The 12,290-nt window shown below is 38.2% G+C and overlaps 1 protein-coding gene across 1 annotated transcript in view; it reads left to right on the forward strand.

Annotated features, from left to right (window-relative positions):
* The first annotated feature begins 1,986 nt into the window (after positions 1-1,986).
* The window catches only part of COL6A5 (collagen type VI alpha 5 chain), a 117,647-nt gene continuing 107,343 nt past the window's right edge, over positions 1,987-12,290 (forward strand). The window contains exon 1 of the mRNA XM_019726036.2: positions 1,987-2,128. The gene's annotated coding sequence lies outside the window, so the exon portion shown is untranslated. The remainder of the gene's footprint in view (positions 2,129-12,290) is intronic.

Here is a 12,290-nt window from a genome sequence, read left to right on the forward strand (position 1 = left end):
TGAATTCTACAGAAGAGGCTATAGATGGCCAAAGCCACTATTACATCACATTGTGATTGTGAAACCTAAATTGTGATTGTGTTTCAAGTGAAACCATTCCTACAATAATGTTTTCCAGAGAAGTTACTAAGATAAAAAACCCAACTCCCTTTGACTCCATTGATATTTGATTACTACTTCACTAATTGTGAAGTAAAAACCCCACCCTTCTCCTGAAATGAAATAAGCTCCTGTCTTCCCTTGGGATTTTACTAATGGTTGGGGAAGAATGTCTCAATTAATCTTTGCACACCAAGTTATATGGACACAGCATAGGCAAAGCTTCCACAGGGCCAGGCATGACTGTGAACTGGAAGTATGTTTTGTCTCTGAGACTCCAGCTTTCTGACCTTCCAGCTCTCAATGTCACTCTTCGTTTCACTCTGGTGGCTAAAGGCACATCTCCATTAAAGCCTGGACAGGATCTGAGACTCATTGATAGTAAATGATGAGTCTTGGGGTGGAAGAGGGTGGATCTCAACTAGGGAAACCATTCTTTGACATCTTGAGTTTGGTTTTTTTTTCTGGTTATGTTCTAGAAACAACACTGGGGGGTGGTGTATGAAGAGCATGCCTCCCATCTCTCCCCTCCATTCTGCTTTAATTGGGTTGTGTTGGTGGTTCTCATTCCATCTCTTGGGGGAGTTTTGGGGGGTCATGTTTGACAATCAGAACAGGTTTGGTGGGTGGTGCCAGCAGCAGTGGATATTCACAGCACTTCTCTGCCCTCCAACACACACACACACAAAAGAGAAACCTAGGGAGAGAAGAACCAGGTTTTGAGGCTCTGACCCCCATGGTCCAGGCTGAGACCTCTTCCCCAAGTTAAACAGAACTGTATTCTGTGCTGTGGAGAATACCCCATAATCCTCACTGTGCTGAGTGGATTTCAGAAGTCCAGGACGATTTTGGCTTAGAGTAAATACGCTGTCTTCTCAGGGAAACCACTTCCCTCTTATTAATAAAAAACAAAAAGAAAATCAGTTATTCCTTTACACATTTGTGTTCTCTTTGTTTAAAAAAATAATAATAATAAAAAGGAAAAGGTCCCGACAGCCTTCATTCAACTTCCTTCTCTCCGTCTTTCCAACCCCATTCCTTCTGAAACATACTTGAAAACTTTCTAATTAACTTCAGAAGCAGTCCCAGAATCAAGAGCTTTGGAGCCCAGGAGGTCCTTGCTGAGCCATCTCTCATGTTTCTTCTTGGTCTTTTAATAAACTTGTATCAGTGTCATTTTAGCATGTCTCATGTCTTCATGGACAGCCTGCAGAAGCTGGCAGGTTGAAGCAGTGCTCTGGCAGACTGAACTGTACAAGCCAGGGACATATAAAATCTTAACTGTGGCTACATGTCCACGACAAACAAGCAAACAAACAAATATGCCATTCATCTAAGAATAGGCAATGCTTTCCAAGTTTTTCATTGTGATCTATGTGCTAAATCACATGTTTATTATTGTTGCTGGTTCCGTTTCCCAGCCCTGCCCTTCTCGGAAGATGCCCGAGAGAACTCCTGCTACCATGAGCAGAGGTTCTCTCTGTCTCTCTCAGACCCCAGCTTCCCCCTCTGAGAATTTTCTCTGGTTCTCTGCAGGCTAGCTCTGAGGAAACCACCAGGGAACCATGGGCGCTAAAGGGCGAGGTCTCAGCCCAAGTCGCATCCTGGACCTCAGCTCAGGGTCCAGCACATGAAGGTTGCCCTCAGTTTCTGAGGAATTCTGCCTTGTCCAGCTCTTTTGGCAGCCTTCCCAAAAGAGCAGCTTTCCCCAAACCGCTGTGGACAAAGCCAACAGACAGCTGGAACATCTCCGGACTCTCAGAGGAAAACCCGAAGAGTTAAAAGCCCCTCCGGGGAGAGTCAGGCCAAAGTCAAAGGTCAGCGCTGGCTTAAAAGAGCCTCCCAGCACAAGCAGCGCACACTGGGTACCCACCTGCTGCGCTGCGTGGACCAGGGCTCCTGCGCTCCCTCCTGCTGCGTCCGGGGCGCAGAGAGATTGCAGAGCTTAGGCCTGCGCGTGGTGTAACCCTCTGGAGAGTTGGGGGCCGGCTCTAGGGTTCTGAGAGTCCCCAGACCCCGGGAAAGTTCGGTGAGTGTGGGGAGTGGGGGCTTGGAGCCTGAGACATGCAGAGGACCTATGTGTAGGTGTGCATAAAGATGAACCCTTCCTGCGATTTTGCGCTGGTAGGATGCTCTAAAATCCCGGACCCGAAAGAATTTTGCAAATGGTTGAGAGTAGGTTCTTAACACCAGACTCTTAGAGTTGGAAAGAACCTTAAAGCAAAGCTATTTGAAATGTGGTTCAAGGACTAGCAGCATATCTATCTCCTGGGACATTGGTTAGAAATGCATATTTATGGGCCCCACCCCAGACCGGCTGAACCAGAATCTCTGGTTTGGGGCCCTGGAATATGTGTTTTAGCAAGCTCCCCAGGTGATTTTCCTGCAGCTAAAGTTTGATAACCACTGACTTAGAAGTCACTTACTCTAACACTTAAGCCCCTCACGCCATGCAGGAACGTTCAAATAAACAGCACAGACCATGAGTGCACAATGAGCCATAAGGCATTAGACACTGGGGTCTATTCAGATATAATAAGAACTTTGAAACACTTGTGGTTTGTGGGGATTCTGTTTCGAAGTGTGAATTGTGGTCTTGGAGATTTCCTCCAAATAGCATTCAAGGTTTTAACAAACATTTCTGAGTTTCTACCATGTGTAAGGCTCCAAATGAGGTTTTTTCAAACTGAAGGAGAGAGTTATACACTCTTAAATCCCCAAACTGGCACCACATTTTTTCTTTAACCAGGATCTTTGTAATTTGGTGTAGTGCTTTATACCTCACATTTATTTTGCTGTGGTATTTGAGTGCTCCTTCTGAACTTAATTTTTGTTATTGTTATTAACCCAGAATATCAGAATAGATATTTTGGAAGAGATTTATTTACTTTGTGAATTCTGAACAAAAATCCTTAAGAGAAATTCACATTGGCAAGACATGTTTTGATCTTTGTATTGAAGTTTATGTGATACGTTTTATAAGTAGAATAGATAGGGACCCTGAGATTTCTTATGAATGAATCAAAGTGAGAAAGACAATTTGTCAGCTTTTCTGAGGAATCCAGTACTGGAGCTAGTTACTTCATACAAATTCTGAGAAGAAATCAGATGCTATGGGACAGCCCCTTAGAAACAAATGTGAATGCCAGGTAGACCCAAATTATGCTGTTCCCTGTTCTCCAAAGTTCTGAATCATTCCTGCAGATGGAGCAGGTTCTTTATCACTGCTGCGAACCTTAATCATGAAATATTTGATGATGAAGATTCTATGAATGGTTTGCTGTCTGTTGTGTGTTTTTTGTTTTGTTTTTTTGTTATTCTCCTTCGGTGGTTTAACTTAAATATTAAGTCTAAATCCACTATTGACTATTCTGAGACTCTGGAGCAAAACTCTGCGGATACTTCTCTGCAGTTTTCCCCTCTCTTCAATGAGTGGATGCAGGATGTATGGTCTTGGTGACATTTGCTGGCATTATCCCAAAGTTTCTTCCCAGAGTTCCCTACCTGCTATATAGTTGCAATGTTGAATCTTTATTAACATGTTAAAGAAGAGAAAATACTTAATGTGGTAGTCCTATATTTAATTGTGTGTACGTGTTTTAAGTTAAAACATCTAAAAGGCTTGTTCACAGATTTCAAAGGCTAACAGAAGTTTGAAAACAACTTTGGAAATGTTGGTAAAATTGCAAGCCATTGCTAGGAATGCCATAAGCCTATGTAAGTAAAGTTTGCCACTGTAAATATTCTCTATCCTGAATCATGGGTGCACACAGAGATTGTTCATAAGTATTGAAAGAACATACAACAATTAAGTTCTCGAACTCGTTGCAAAGATGTTGAGGGATTATTTATTATGAATTTGTGCCAACTGAACAAACAGTTAACCAAGTTTACTATTTGGAAGTACTGAAAAAGCTGTGTGAAAAAGTGAGACGAAACGACCTGAACTTTTCGCCAACAATTCATGACTCTTGCATCACAACAATGCACCAGTTCACACAGTACTGTCTGTGAGGGAGTTTTTAGCCAGTAAACAAATAACTGTATTGGAACACCCTCCATACTCACCTGATCTGGCCCCCAATGACTTCTTTCTTTACCCGAAGATAAAGGAAATATTGAAAGGAAGACATTTTTTATGACATTCATGACATCAAGAGTAATGTGATGACAGCTCTGATAGCCATTCCAGAAAAAGAGTTCCAAAATTGCTTTGAAGGGTGGACTGGGTGCTGGTATTGATGCACAGTTTCCCAAGGGGAGTACTTTGAAGGTGACCGTAATGATATTCAGCAGTGAGGTATGTAGCATTTTTTCAAGGATGAGTTCGCGAACTTAATTGTCCAATCTCGTATAATCAGCATCCCTCTATAAGAAAGTATAAGATTTACAAATATGTCTTGTTTTTCTGGTTGTTTTATGCTGTGATTTTTCTCCTTCAAGTTACAATCACTTTCCAAAGGGACGAATTTTTAACCCTAGAACATTTACCCAGAACCCTCTAGCTCTAACAGCAGAAGACAGGAATTCATTTGAGATGTGTACTTTTCATGACATTGCAGTTTGCTCTGAGGATGCCCCTGTGAATTTTGTAGGATCTCAAATCGAGGTCCTCTCTGAACAGGTGCGGAAGAGGAGGAAGGGGGCACTGGGCAAATCTGGGGCCTAAGATACTTAGGCGATGAATACCTACTTTATTAGAAAGGGCTAGATGGTGGGGCATTGGCAGTTCCCAGCATTTCAGTCAACCCTGAGTGACCTGTTATACGGCCTGGATTCTCTGACCTGTTTAAATTCTGATCCTCCAAGCCACTCTTTGGGGCATAGAGTAATTCAGTACTTGATCTCAGTAAAGTTCAACATTTGAAGGGCCCAAGTGACACCTTGAGCCTTAGCATGGCTAACTAATTATTATCTTCGACTAAGATAAGGGAAGTAAAGAAACCAGAATAGTGTGATGAGAGCTTTAGAAAGTCAGTGTAATGCAATGGAAAGAACATCATCTTTGCAGTCGGAAAGACTGAAAGTTTTAGGGTAAGCTGTACCAACTCTCTGATCCTCAATTTCTTCATCAGTAGTGTGGGCGTAATTATCATGCAAAAAGACCTACTTTACTTTTCTTTTTCCTTTTTATTAGTTTCAGACTTACAAAACATGTAATAGTTAGACATTTACACCACTCACAAAGTGATAACTCCCTCTCCCAATCTACTACCCTTCTGATATCTTATATAGCTGTTACAATTGACTCTATTCCCTATGCTGTGCTCCATGTCCCATGACTACATACATATATATATATATATATATACATACATATATATAATATATATTGTATATATATATGTAAAGTTATAGTTGACATTCAACATTGTTTAGCTTTAGCTTCAGGTGTACACCTAAGTGGTCAGGCATCTATACCATCCATGAAGTGGTCTCCCTAATAAGACGAGTTCCCACCTGACACCCTACAAAATCTTTACAACATTTTATCTTTACACCATATAAAATCTTTATATTCCCCAAACTGTCTTTCATATCCCCGTGGCAATATTGTGGCTACCAATTGTGCTTTCTAATCTTCTCACATTCTCCCTCATCCCCACCCCCTCCCATCTAACAAACATCAGTTTTTTTCTCTATATCTTTGAGACTATTTCTGTTTAGTTTGCTCATTTATTCTGTTTTTTAGATTCCACGTATAAGTGAGATCATATGGTATTTGTCTTTCTCCATCTGACTTAGTTCACATAGCATAATGTTCTCTAGGTCCATCCACATTATTGCAAATGATAAGATTTCATTCTTCTTTATGGCCGAGTAATACTCCATTGTATAAATGTACCACAGTTTCTAAATCCAGTCGTCTATTGATGGGCATTTCAGTTGTTTCCATGTCTTGGCTATTGTGACTAATGCTGCAATAAACATAGGGGTGCATATATTTTGAACTAGCGTTTTGGATTTCTCTGGATAGATACCTAAGAGTGGAATTGCTGGGTCATAAGGTAGTTCCATTTCCAGTTCTTTGAGATACCTCCGTACTGATTTCCATAGTGGCTGCACCAATCTGCAATCCCACCAGCAGTGTATGAGGGTTCCCTTTTCTCCACATCCTCACCAGCACTTGTTGTTTGTTGATTTATTGATGATAGCCATTCTGACCAGAGTGAGGTGGTATCTCATTGTTGTTTTTGTTTGCATTTCTCTAATGATTAGTGAGGTTGAGCGTTTGTTCATATGTCTGTTGATCTATACGTCCTCTTTAGAAAAATATCTCTTCATGTCCTTTGCCCATTTTTTAATTGGGTTGTTTGATTTTACTGGTGTTGAGTTGAATGAGATTTTTTTAAATATAAATTTTGGATATTAACCCCCTTATCAGATGTATCATTGACAAATATCTTCTCCCATTCAGTAGGGTGCCTTTTTGCTTTATTGATGATTTCTTTTGCTGTGAAAAAACTTTTTAGTTTAATGTGATCCCGTATGTTTATTTTTTCTTTTATTTCCCTTGCCTGAGGGGTTATATCAGTAAAACTATTACTAAGGGTAATGTCTGCAAATTTACTTCCTACATTTTCTTCTAGGAGTTTTATGTTTTTGGATCTTACATTTAAGTAAAAAAGACCTACTTTTCTGCTGTGTTATACACCTTCTGAGTATATTTCATTGGCTAAGCTTAGCTACAAAGGAGGTTTGGAAATGAGTTTTTACAGCTGAGCACATTGCCCCATCCATAAATATAGAGGTTTCACTGATTAAGAAAGAAGGAATATTAGATACTGGATAGGCGACTAGAAGTCTCTGTAACATGCATGCAGGACAAGAATGGTTCTTTGGAGAATGGCAGATGATAACGGTTGTGGTGGGTTTGTGCTGTGTACCTGGGTATGCATTGGGGAATAGAAAATGGTAGAGAAAATATGTTAATAAGAAGTTTCTAGGCAACTGGGTGACTTGAGGATGACTATGTCAAACAGAACAACATCTGAAATAAAAGCACTCTGGGTGTGAAATTGTAGTAATAATGATATCTTTTTCTAGATCTTGAAGCAGTTTCTATAAATGTTTATATTTAAATCTCACAATAATCCTGAGAGGTAAAAAAAAGGTAGATGTGTTTATTGTTATTTCATTGATGAGAAAGTTGAGACTCAGAGTTATTAAACCCTTGCCGAGGAGTACATGCCCAGTTAGGACAGAGCTACTCTAGACATTAGCTTTTCTGACACCCAGCTGATCTCCTTACTGGAAAGGGGCAGCTTGTAGAAAAAATGACAGGATGAAGAAAATTATGCACACTTCATTGTAACCATTGCAATAAGGTAAGGAAAAAAGGTTGGAGAGAGGGAGATAAAATCAAGTTTTGCAAACAGTATCATGATTTAAGAGCCCATCTACCTGGGTTCAAACGAGCATTTTATCACATAGTAGCTGTGTGAACTTGGGTAAGATACTTAACATGACTTTCTTCTTCTGTCTTATGGACTAATAGTAGTACTCACCTCATAGAGATGTTGTAAAGATAAAGAACAAAAAAACAATGACAGGCACATAATAAGAAATATGGAAATGCTTGCTGTTTCATGTACACCATAGCTAAGAGAAACAATTGAAAATGAATGGAGTTAATTGAGATAGCTGATGACAAAATAAACCAAAGAAAAATCAATAGCTTTTATATAAAGTAGTAGCAAGCAGCTAAAAGTATAATGAGAGGAAAATATCTATTCTAAACAGCAATAAAGTACAAAATAGCTGAGAGCTATGAATGTGAAATGTGTAGGACCAACTCCAGTTGGATCCCTGTGCCTAAAGTTTACAGCCCTCCCTCCCCACCAAACACACCTTCAACAGCTGCACAGAAAATCTAAAGCACCATTATGGGTCTTATGCAAAAATACTTCCAATAAAAAAGGAGGCATTTGTTGTATGCAAAGCAAGGGTTAAGAATTATTCCAGGAAACAGAAGAAAATTACTCCAAACTCTAAAGCATTAGAGATCACAGGTTTTATAAAGCAAGAGCTCAAAGAAACGCAAGAGATAATGAAAGGCAAAGCCAAGGAAAGCACAAAAAGAAAATAAAACCTTTACAAAACCCAAACCCAAATTAGAAGCAGGTAGATATAAGTCAACCTTGTGAAAACTTGAGTTGTGACTTAGAGGACAGCTTTGGGAAAAATCTCATAGAATGCAGAAGACAAAGACAAAGAGACAAAAATAGAAAGAACAATAGTGATGGAAAACAAAGAAACAGTATAGGAGGACTATGTGGACTTTCTGGAAAAAAAATAGAACAAAAGAAACTAAAAAATATAAAGGACTGTATTTCTTTGATCTCAAATTATTAATTTCAACATGTGTCATTAATTTTAAAATAGCTTTTGAGGGATAATATATTAAATGAATGTGTCACAAGATATTTCTCAGTTTGACAGAGACTAAAATATAAAAAAGTATCTTTTAATTGAAGAAATATGCAATTATATGAAAACCTTCCCAAAGTAATAGAACATCTGAGTTGGCAGATCAAAAGTTTCATCATGTTCCAGAAAACAACAACAACAACAAAACCCCCAACAACAAAAAACAAAGATTAGCATGTTGCTATTTAAGGATAAAGGATAAACTCTCAAGGCAGAAAGGTTAAAAATAAATTAGGCTGACCATGTAAATTATCTCAGCTACATCAGATTCCAGAAGACCATGATAAAGAGCTTAGAGGGAAAATGAAAGGAATGAGACCAAAGAATTCTATAGCCACCTTCTATATATATGGCTTGAGTTATATTTCTATCAGACAACACCGATTGAGGCTGCTCTACGTGGCAAGTTGAAAGGTATCAGAAAGACATTCTCAGTTATGCCAGACCTCAGTATACATAACCTGACCTATTGCTACTCAATTGTTTTCCGAGCATCAGCATTCTCTAGGAGCTTGTTCACAATGCAGAATCTCAGGACCCACTCTAGAGCTGCTGAACCAGAGCCTGCATTTTAACAAGGTGCTCAGGTAATTCTTGTGCACGTTAAAGCTTGAGAAACACTGTCTTAATTAACTACTTCCTAAAAGTCATCCAGCGCAGTGCTTCCTAACTGCTGAGTGTTGGAAGGACTGAGTGTGCTGAGACATTGCTCTCATTAGCCTGGGGCTGTGGGCTGGAACATCTTGGGATGAGGATGTAAAGAACATTGTCATTTTCTGTGTGTACCGTGAACTATAGTTGTGCTGTCCAATGTGGGTATCTAGTCACCCTATGTGGCTATTGAGCAGTTGAACTGTGACTAGTCTGAGTTGAGATGTGCTACAGGAGTAAAATACACACCAGATTTTGAGGACTTAGTAAGAAAAAAGGATGCAAAATGTCTCAATATTTTTTAATTGATTACACATTGTAATTATATTGTAGATACATTGGGTTAAGTAAAATATGTTATTTAATTATTTTTTTTCCTATTTCTTTGCTAATGTGGTCACTAAAAAATTTTAAATTACATATGTGGCTTGCGTTCTGTTTCTACTGGACAGTGCTGATCTGGTTGCTTTAGATGGCAAATGGAAGACTCAAGCTAAAGAACCCGACAATGTATATGGGCTTATAGGGCACATTAATTCTAGAAACTTAGAGAAGTCTACAATTCTTTAAACTTAGAAATAAAATGGAAGTAACAGTGGTATTGTGATCACAAAGCAAGAAATATAATTCTTGAGAGAAAAGCTACAGTATAAAAAAACCTAAAGTTTATTTCATGATAATAGTTTGGGAGACTCCGATTGCTCCTATAAAATTAAATTAAAGGAAACAAAAAATGAAGTGTAAGCAGACTAATTTTCTTACCTTTCATAGGTAGGGGCCGTAGGTGTTGTTTCATTTCTAAAGTAGGTGAATTTAGAAAATTAAAACATTTTATTTACAAATAATTTTATTTAGTTTGCTGTAAGTAAAAATCTGATATCTACTCTTCCAAATTAATGATTAAAGACGGGGAAATGATTGAAAACAGATGATAAGGCAAAAAAGTTAAACAAAAGAAAAGTAAGGAAAAATAAAGGATAATACGAGGTGTGATAAAAAAATACAATGAATATTTAAATTAAAAAAAATTATTGCAGTAAAATACACATTGCCATTAATCCCCCTCAAAATACTCCCCCTTGCTTTGAACACACTTATCCCATCGTTCTTGCCACTTTCTGAAGCAGTTCTGGAAGTCGTCTTTCGTGAATGCCTTTACTTCATCCTCCATCATGACAACGCTCTGTGTCACACATCGCTTCTGGTAGGACAATTTCTGTCAAATAAAAACATTATGGTGTGTCCTCATCCACCTTATTCACCGAATCTGGCAGCATGTGACTTCTGGCTCTTCCCCAAAGTCAAAATGACCATGAAAGGTAAACGTTTTGGATCAATTCAGGACATCAAGGCAGCCACAACAGTGCAAGTAAAGACTTATGAAAGAAGACTTCCAGAACTGTTTCAGAAAGTGGCAAGAACGATGGGATAAGTGTGTTCGAAGTGAGGGGGCGTATTTTGAGAGGGATTAATGGAAATGTGTATTTTACTGTGATAAACTTTTTAAAAAACATTTACCGTGTTTTTTTTTTTTTATCACACCTCATATCTACAATAGAGATAGAGATGACTGAGATAAGCCCAAACATGTATTTTATAATATAAAATAAAAAGAATTTAAATTATTCTCTTAAAATAAAAAGATTCACAGATTGGGTCAAAGAACTGAATCCAGCAAAATTCTCTCTTCCATATTTATATCTAAAATAAAGAGATTTAGTAATTGACATTAATGATATGCTATCCAAGAGACTATAATGTTATACTATATTATGTTGAAAGTCTACTGATGGGCATTTGGCTGTTTCCACGTCTTGGCTATTGTGAATAGTGCGGCAATAAATATAGGGGTGCATATGGTTTTTTGAATTAGCATTTTGGATTTCTCTGAATAGATAAGCAAGAGTGGAATTGCTGGGTCATAATTGAAAATGGAACTACCTTATGACCCAGCTATTCCACTCTTGGGTATCTATCCAGAGAAATCCAAAACACTAATTCGAAAAAATATATGCACCCCTATATTTATTGCAGCGCTATTCACAATAGCCAAGATGTGGAAACAACCGAAATGCCCATTGGTAGATGACTGGAGAAAGAAACTGTGGTACATTTATACAATGGAGTATTACTCGGCCATAAAGAAAAATGAAATCTTACCATTTACAATGATATGGATGGACCTAGAGAATATTATGCTAAGTGAAGTAAGTCAGACAGAGAAAGACAAATACCATATCAGTATGATCACATTTACATGTGGAATCTGAAGAACATTTTCAATTTTTTGAAATACCTCGTACTGTTTTCCACAGTGACTGAACTAATCTGCAATCCCACCAACAGTGCATGAGGGTTCCCTTTTCTCCACATACTTGCCAGCACTTGTTGTTTGTTGATTTATTGATATACTTGTTACAGTTGGTTGACATACATTGACATATTATCATCACCCAAAGTCCATATGGTACATAGGGCGCACTCTTGGTGTCATACATTCTGTGGGTTTGGACAAATGTATAACGACATGTATCTACCATTATAGTATCAGGCAGAATAGTTTCACTGCCCTAAAAATCGTCTGTGCTACCTATTCATTCCCCTCCCTCACAAACTCTGGCAACCACTGTTTTCTTTACTATTTACATAGTTTCCTTTGCTAGAATGTCATATAATTGTAATCATACAGTATGTAGCTTTTTCAAATTGGCTTCTTTCGCTTATTAAGATGCACTTAAGGTTTCTCCATGTCTTTTCACGGCTTGATAGCTCATTTCTTTTTAGCACTGAATAATATATTGCATGGTCTGGATGTACCACCGTTACTGAAGGATATCTTGGTTGCTTCCATGTTTGACAATTATGAATACAGCTGCCATAAACATCTGTATGCAGGTTTTCATGTAGGCGTAAATTTTTTACTCATTTAGGTAAATACTAAGGAGCATGATTGCTGGATTTTATGGTAAGAATTATGTTTAGCTTTGTAAGAAACTGGCAAACTGTTTTCCAAAATAGCTATACTGTTCTGCGTTTCCACCAACAATGAATGAGAGTTGCTGTTGCTCCATATCTTTGCCAGTATTTTGGTTCTCAGTGTTTTGGATTTT

Source organism: Rhinolophus sinicus, linkage group LG10 (genome assembly GCF_036562045.2).
Source record: "Rhinolophus sinicus isolate RSC01 linkage group LG10, ASM3656204v1, whole genome shotgun sequence".
Classification (NCBI taxonomy): domain Eukaryota; kingdom Metazoa; phylum Chordata; class Mammalia; order Chiroptera; family Rhinolophidae; genus Rhinolophus; species Rhinolophus sinicus.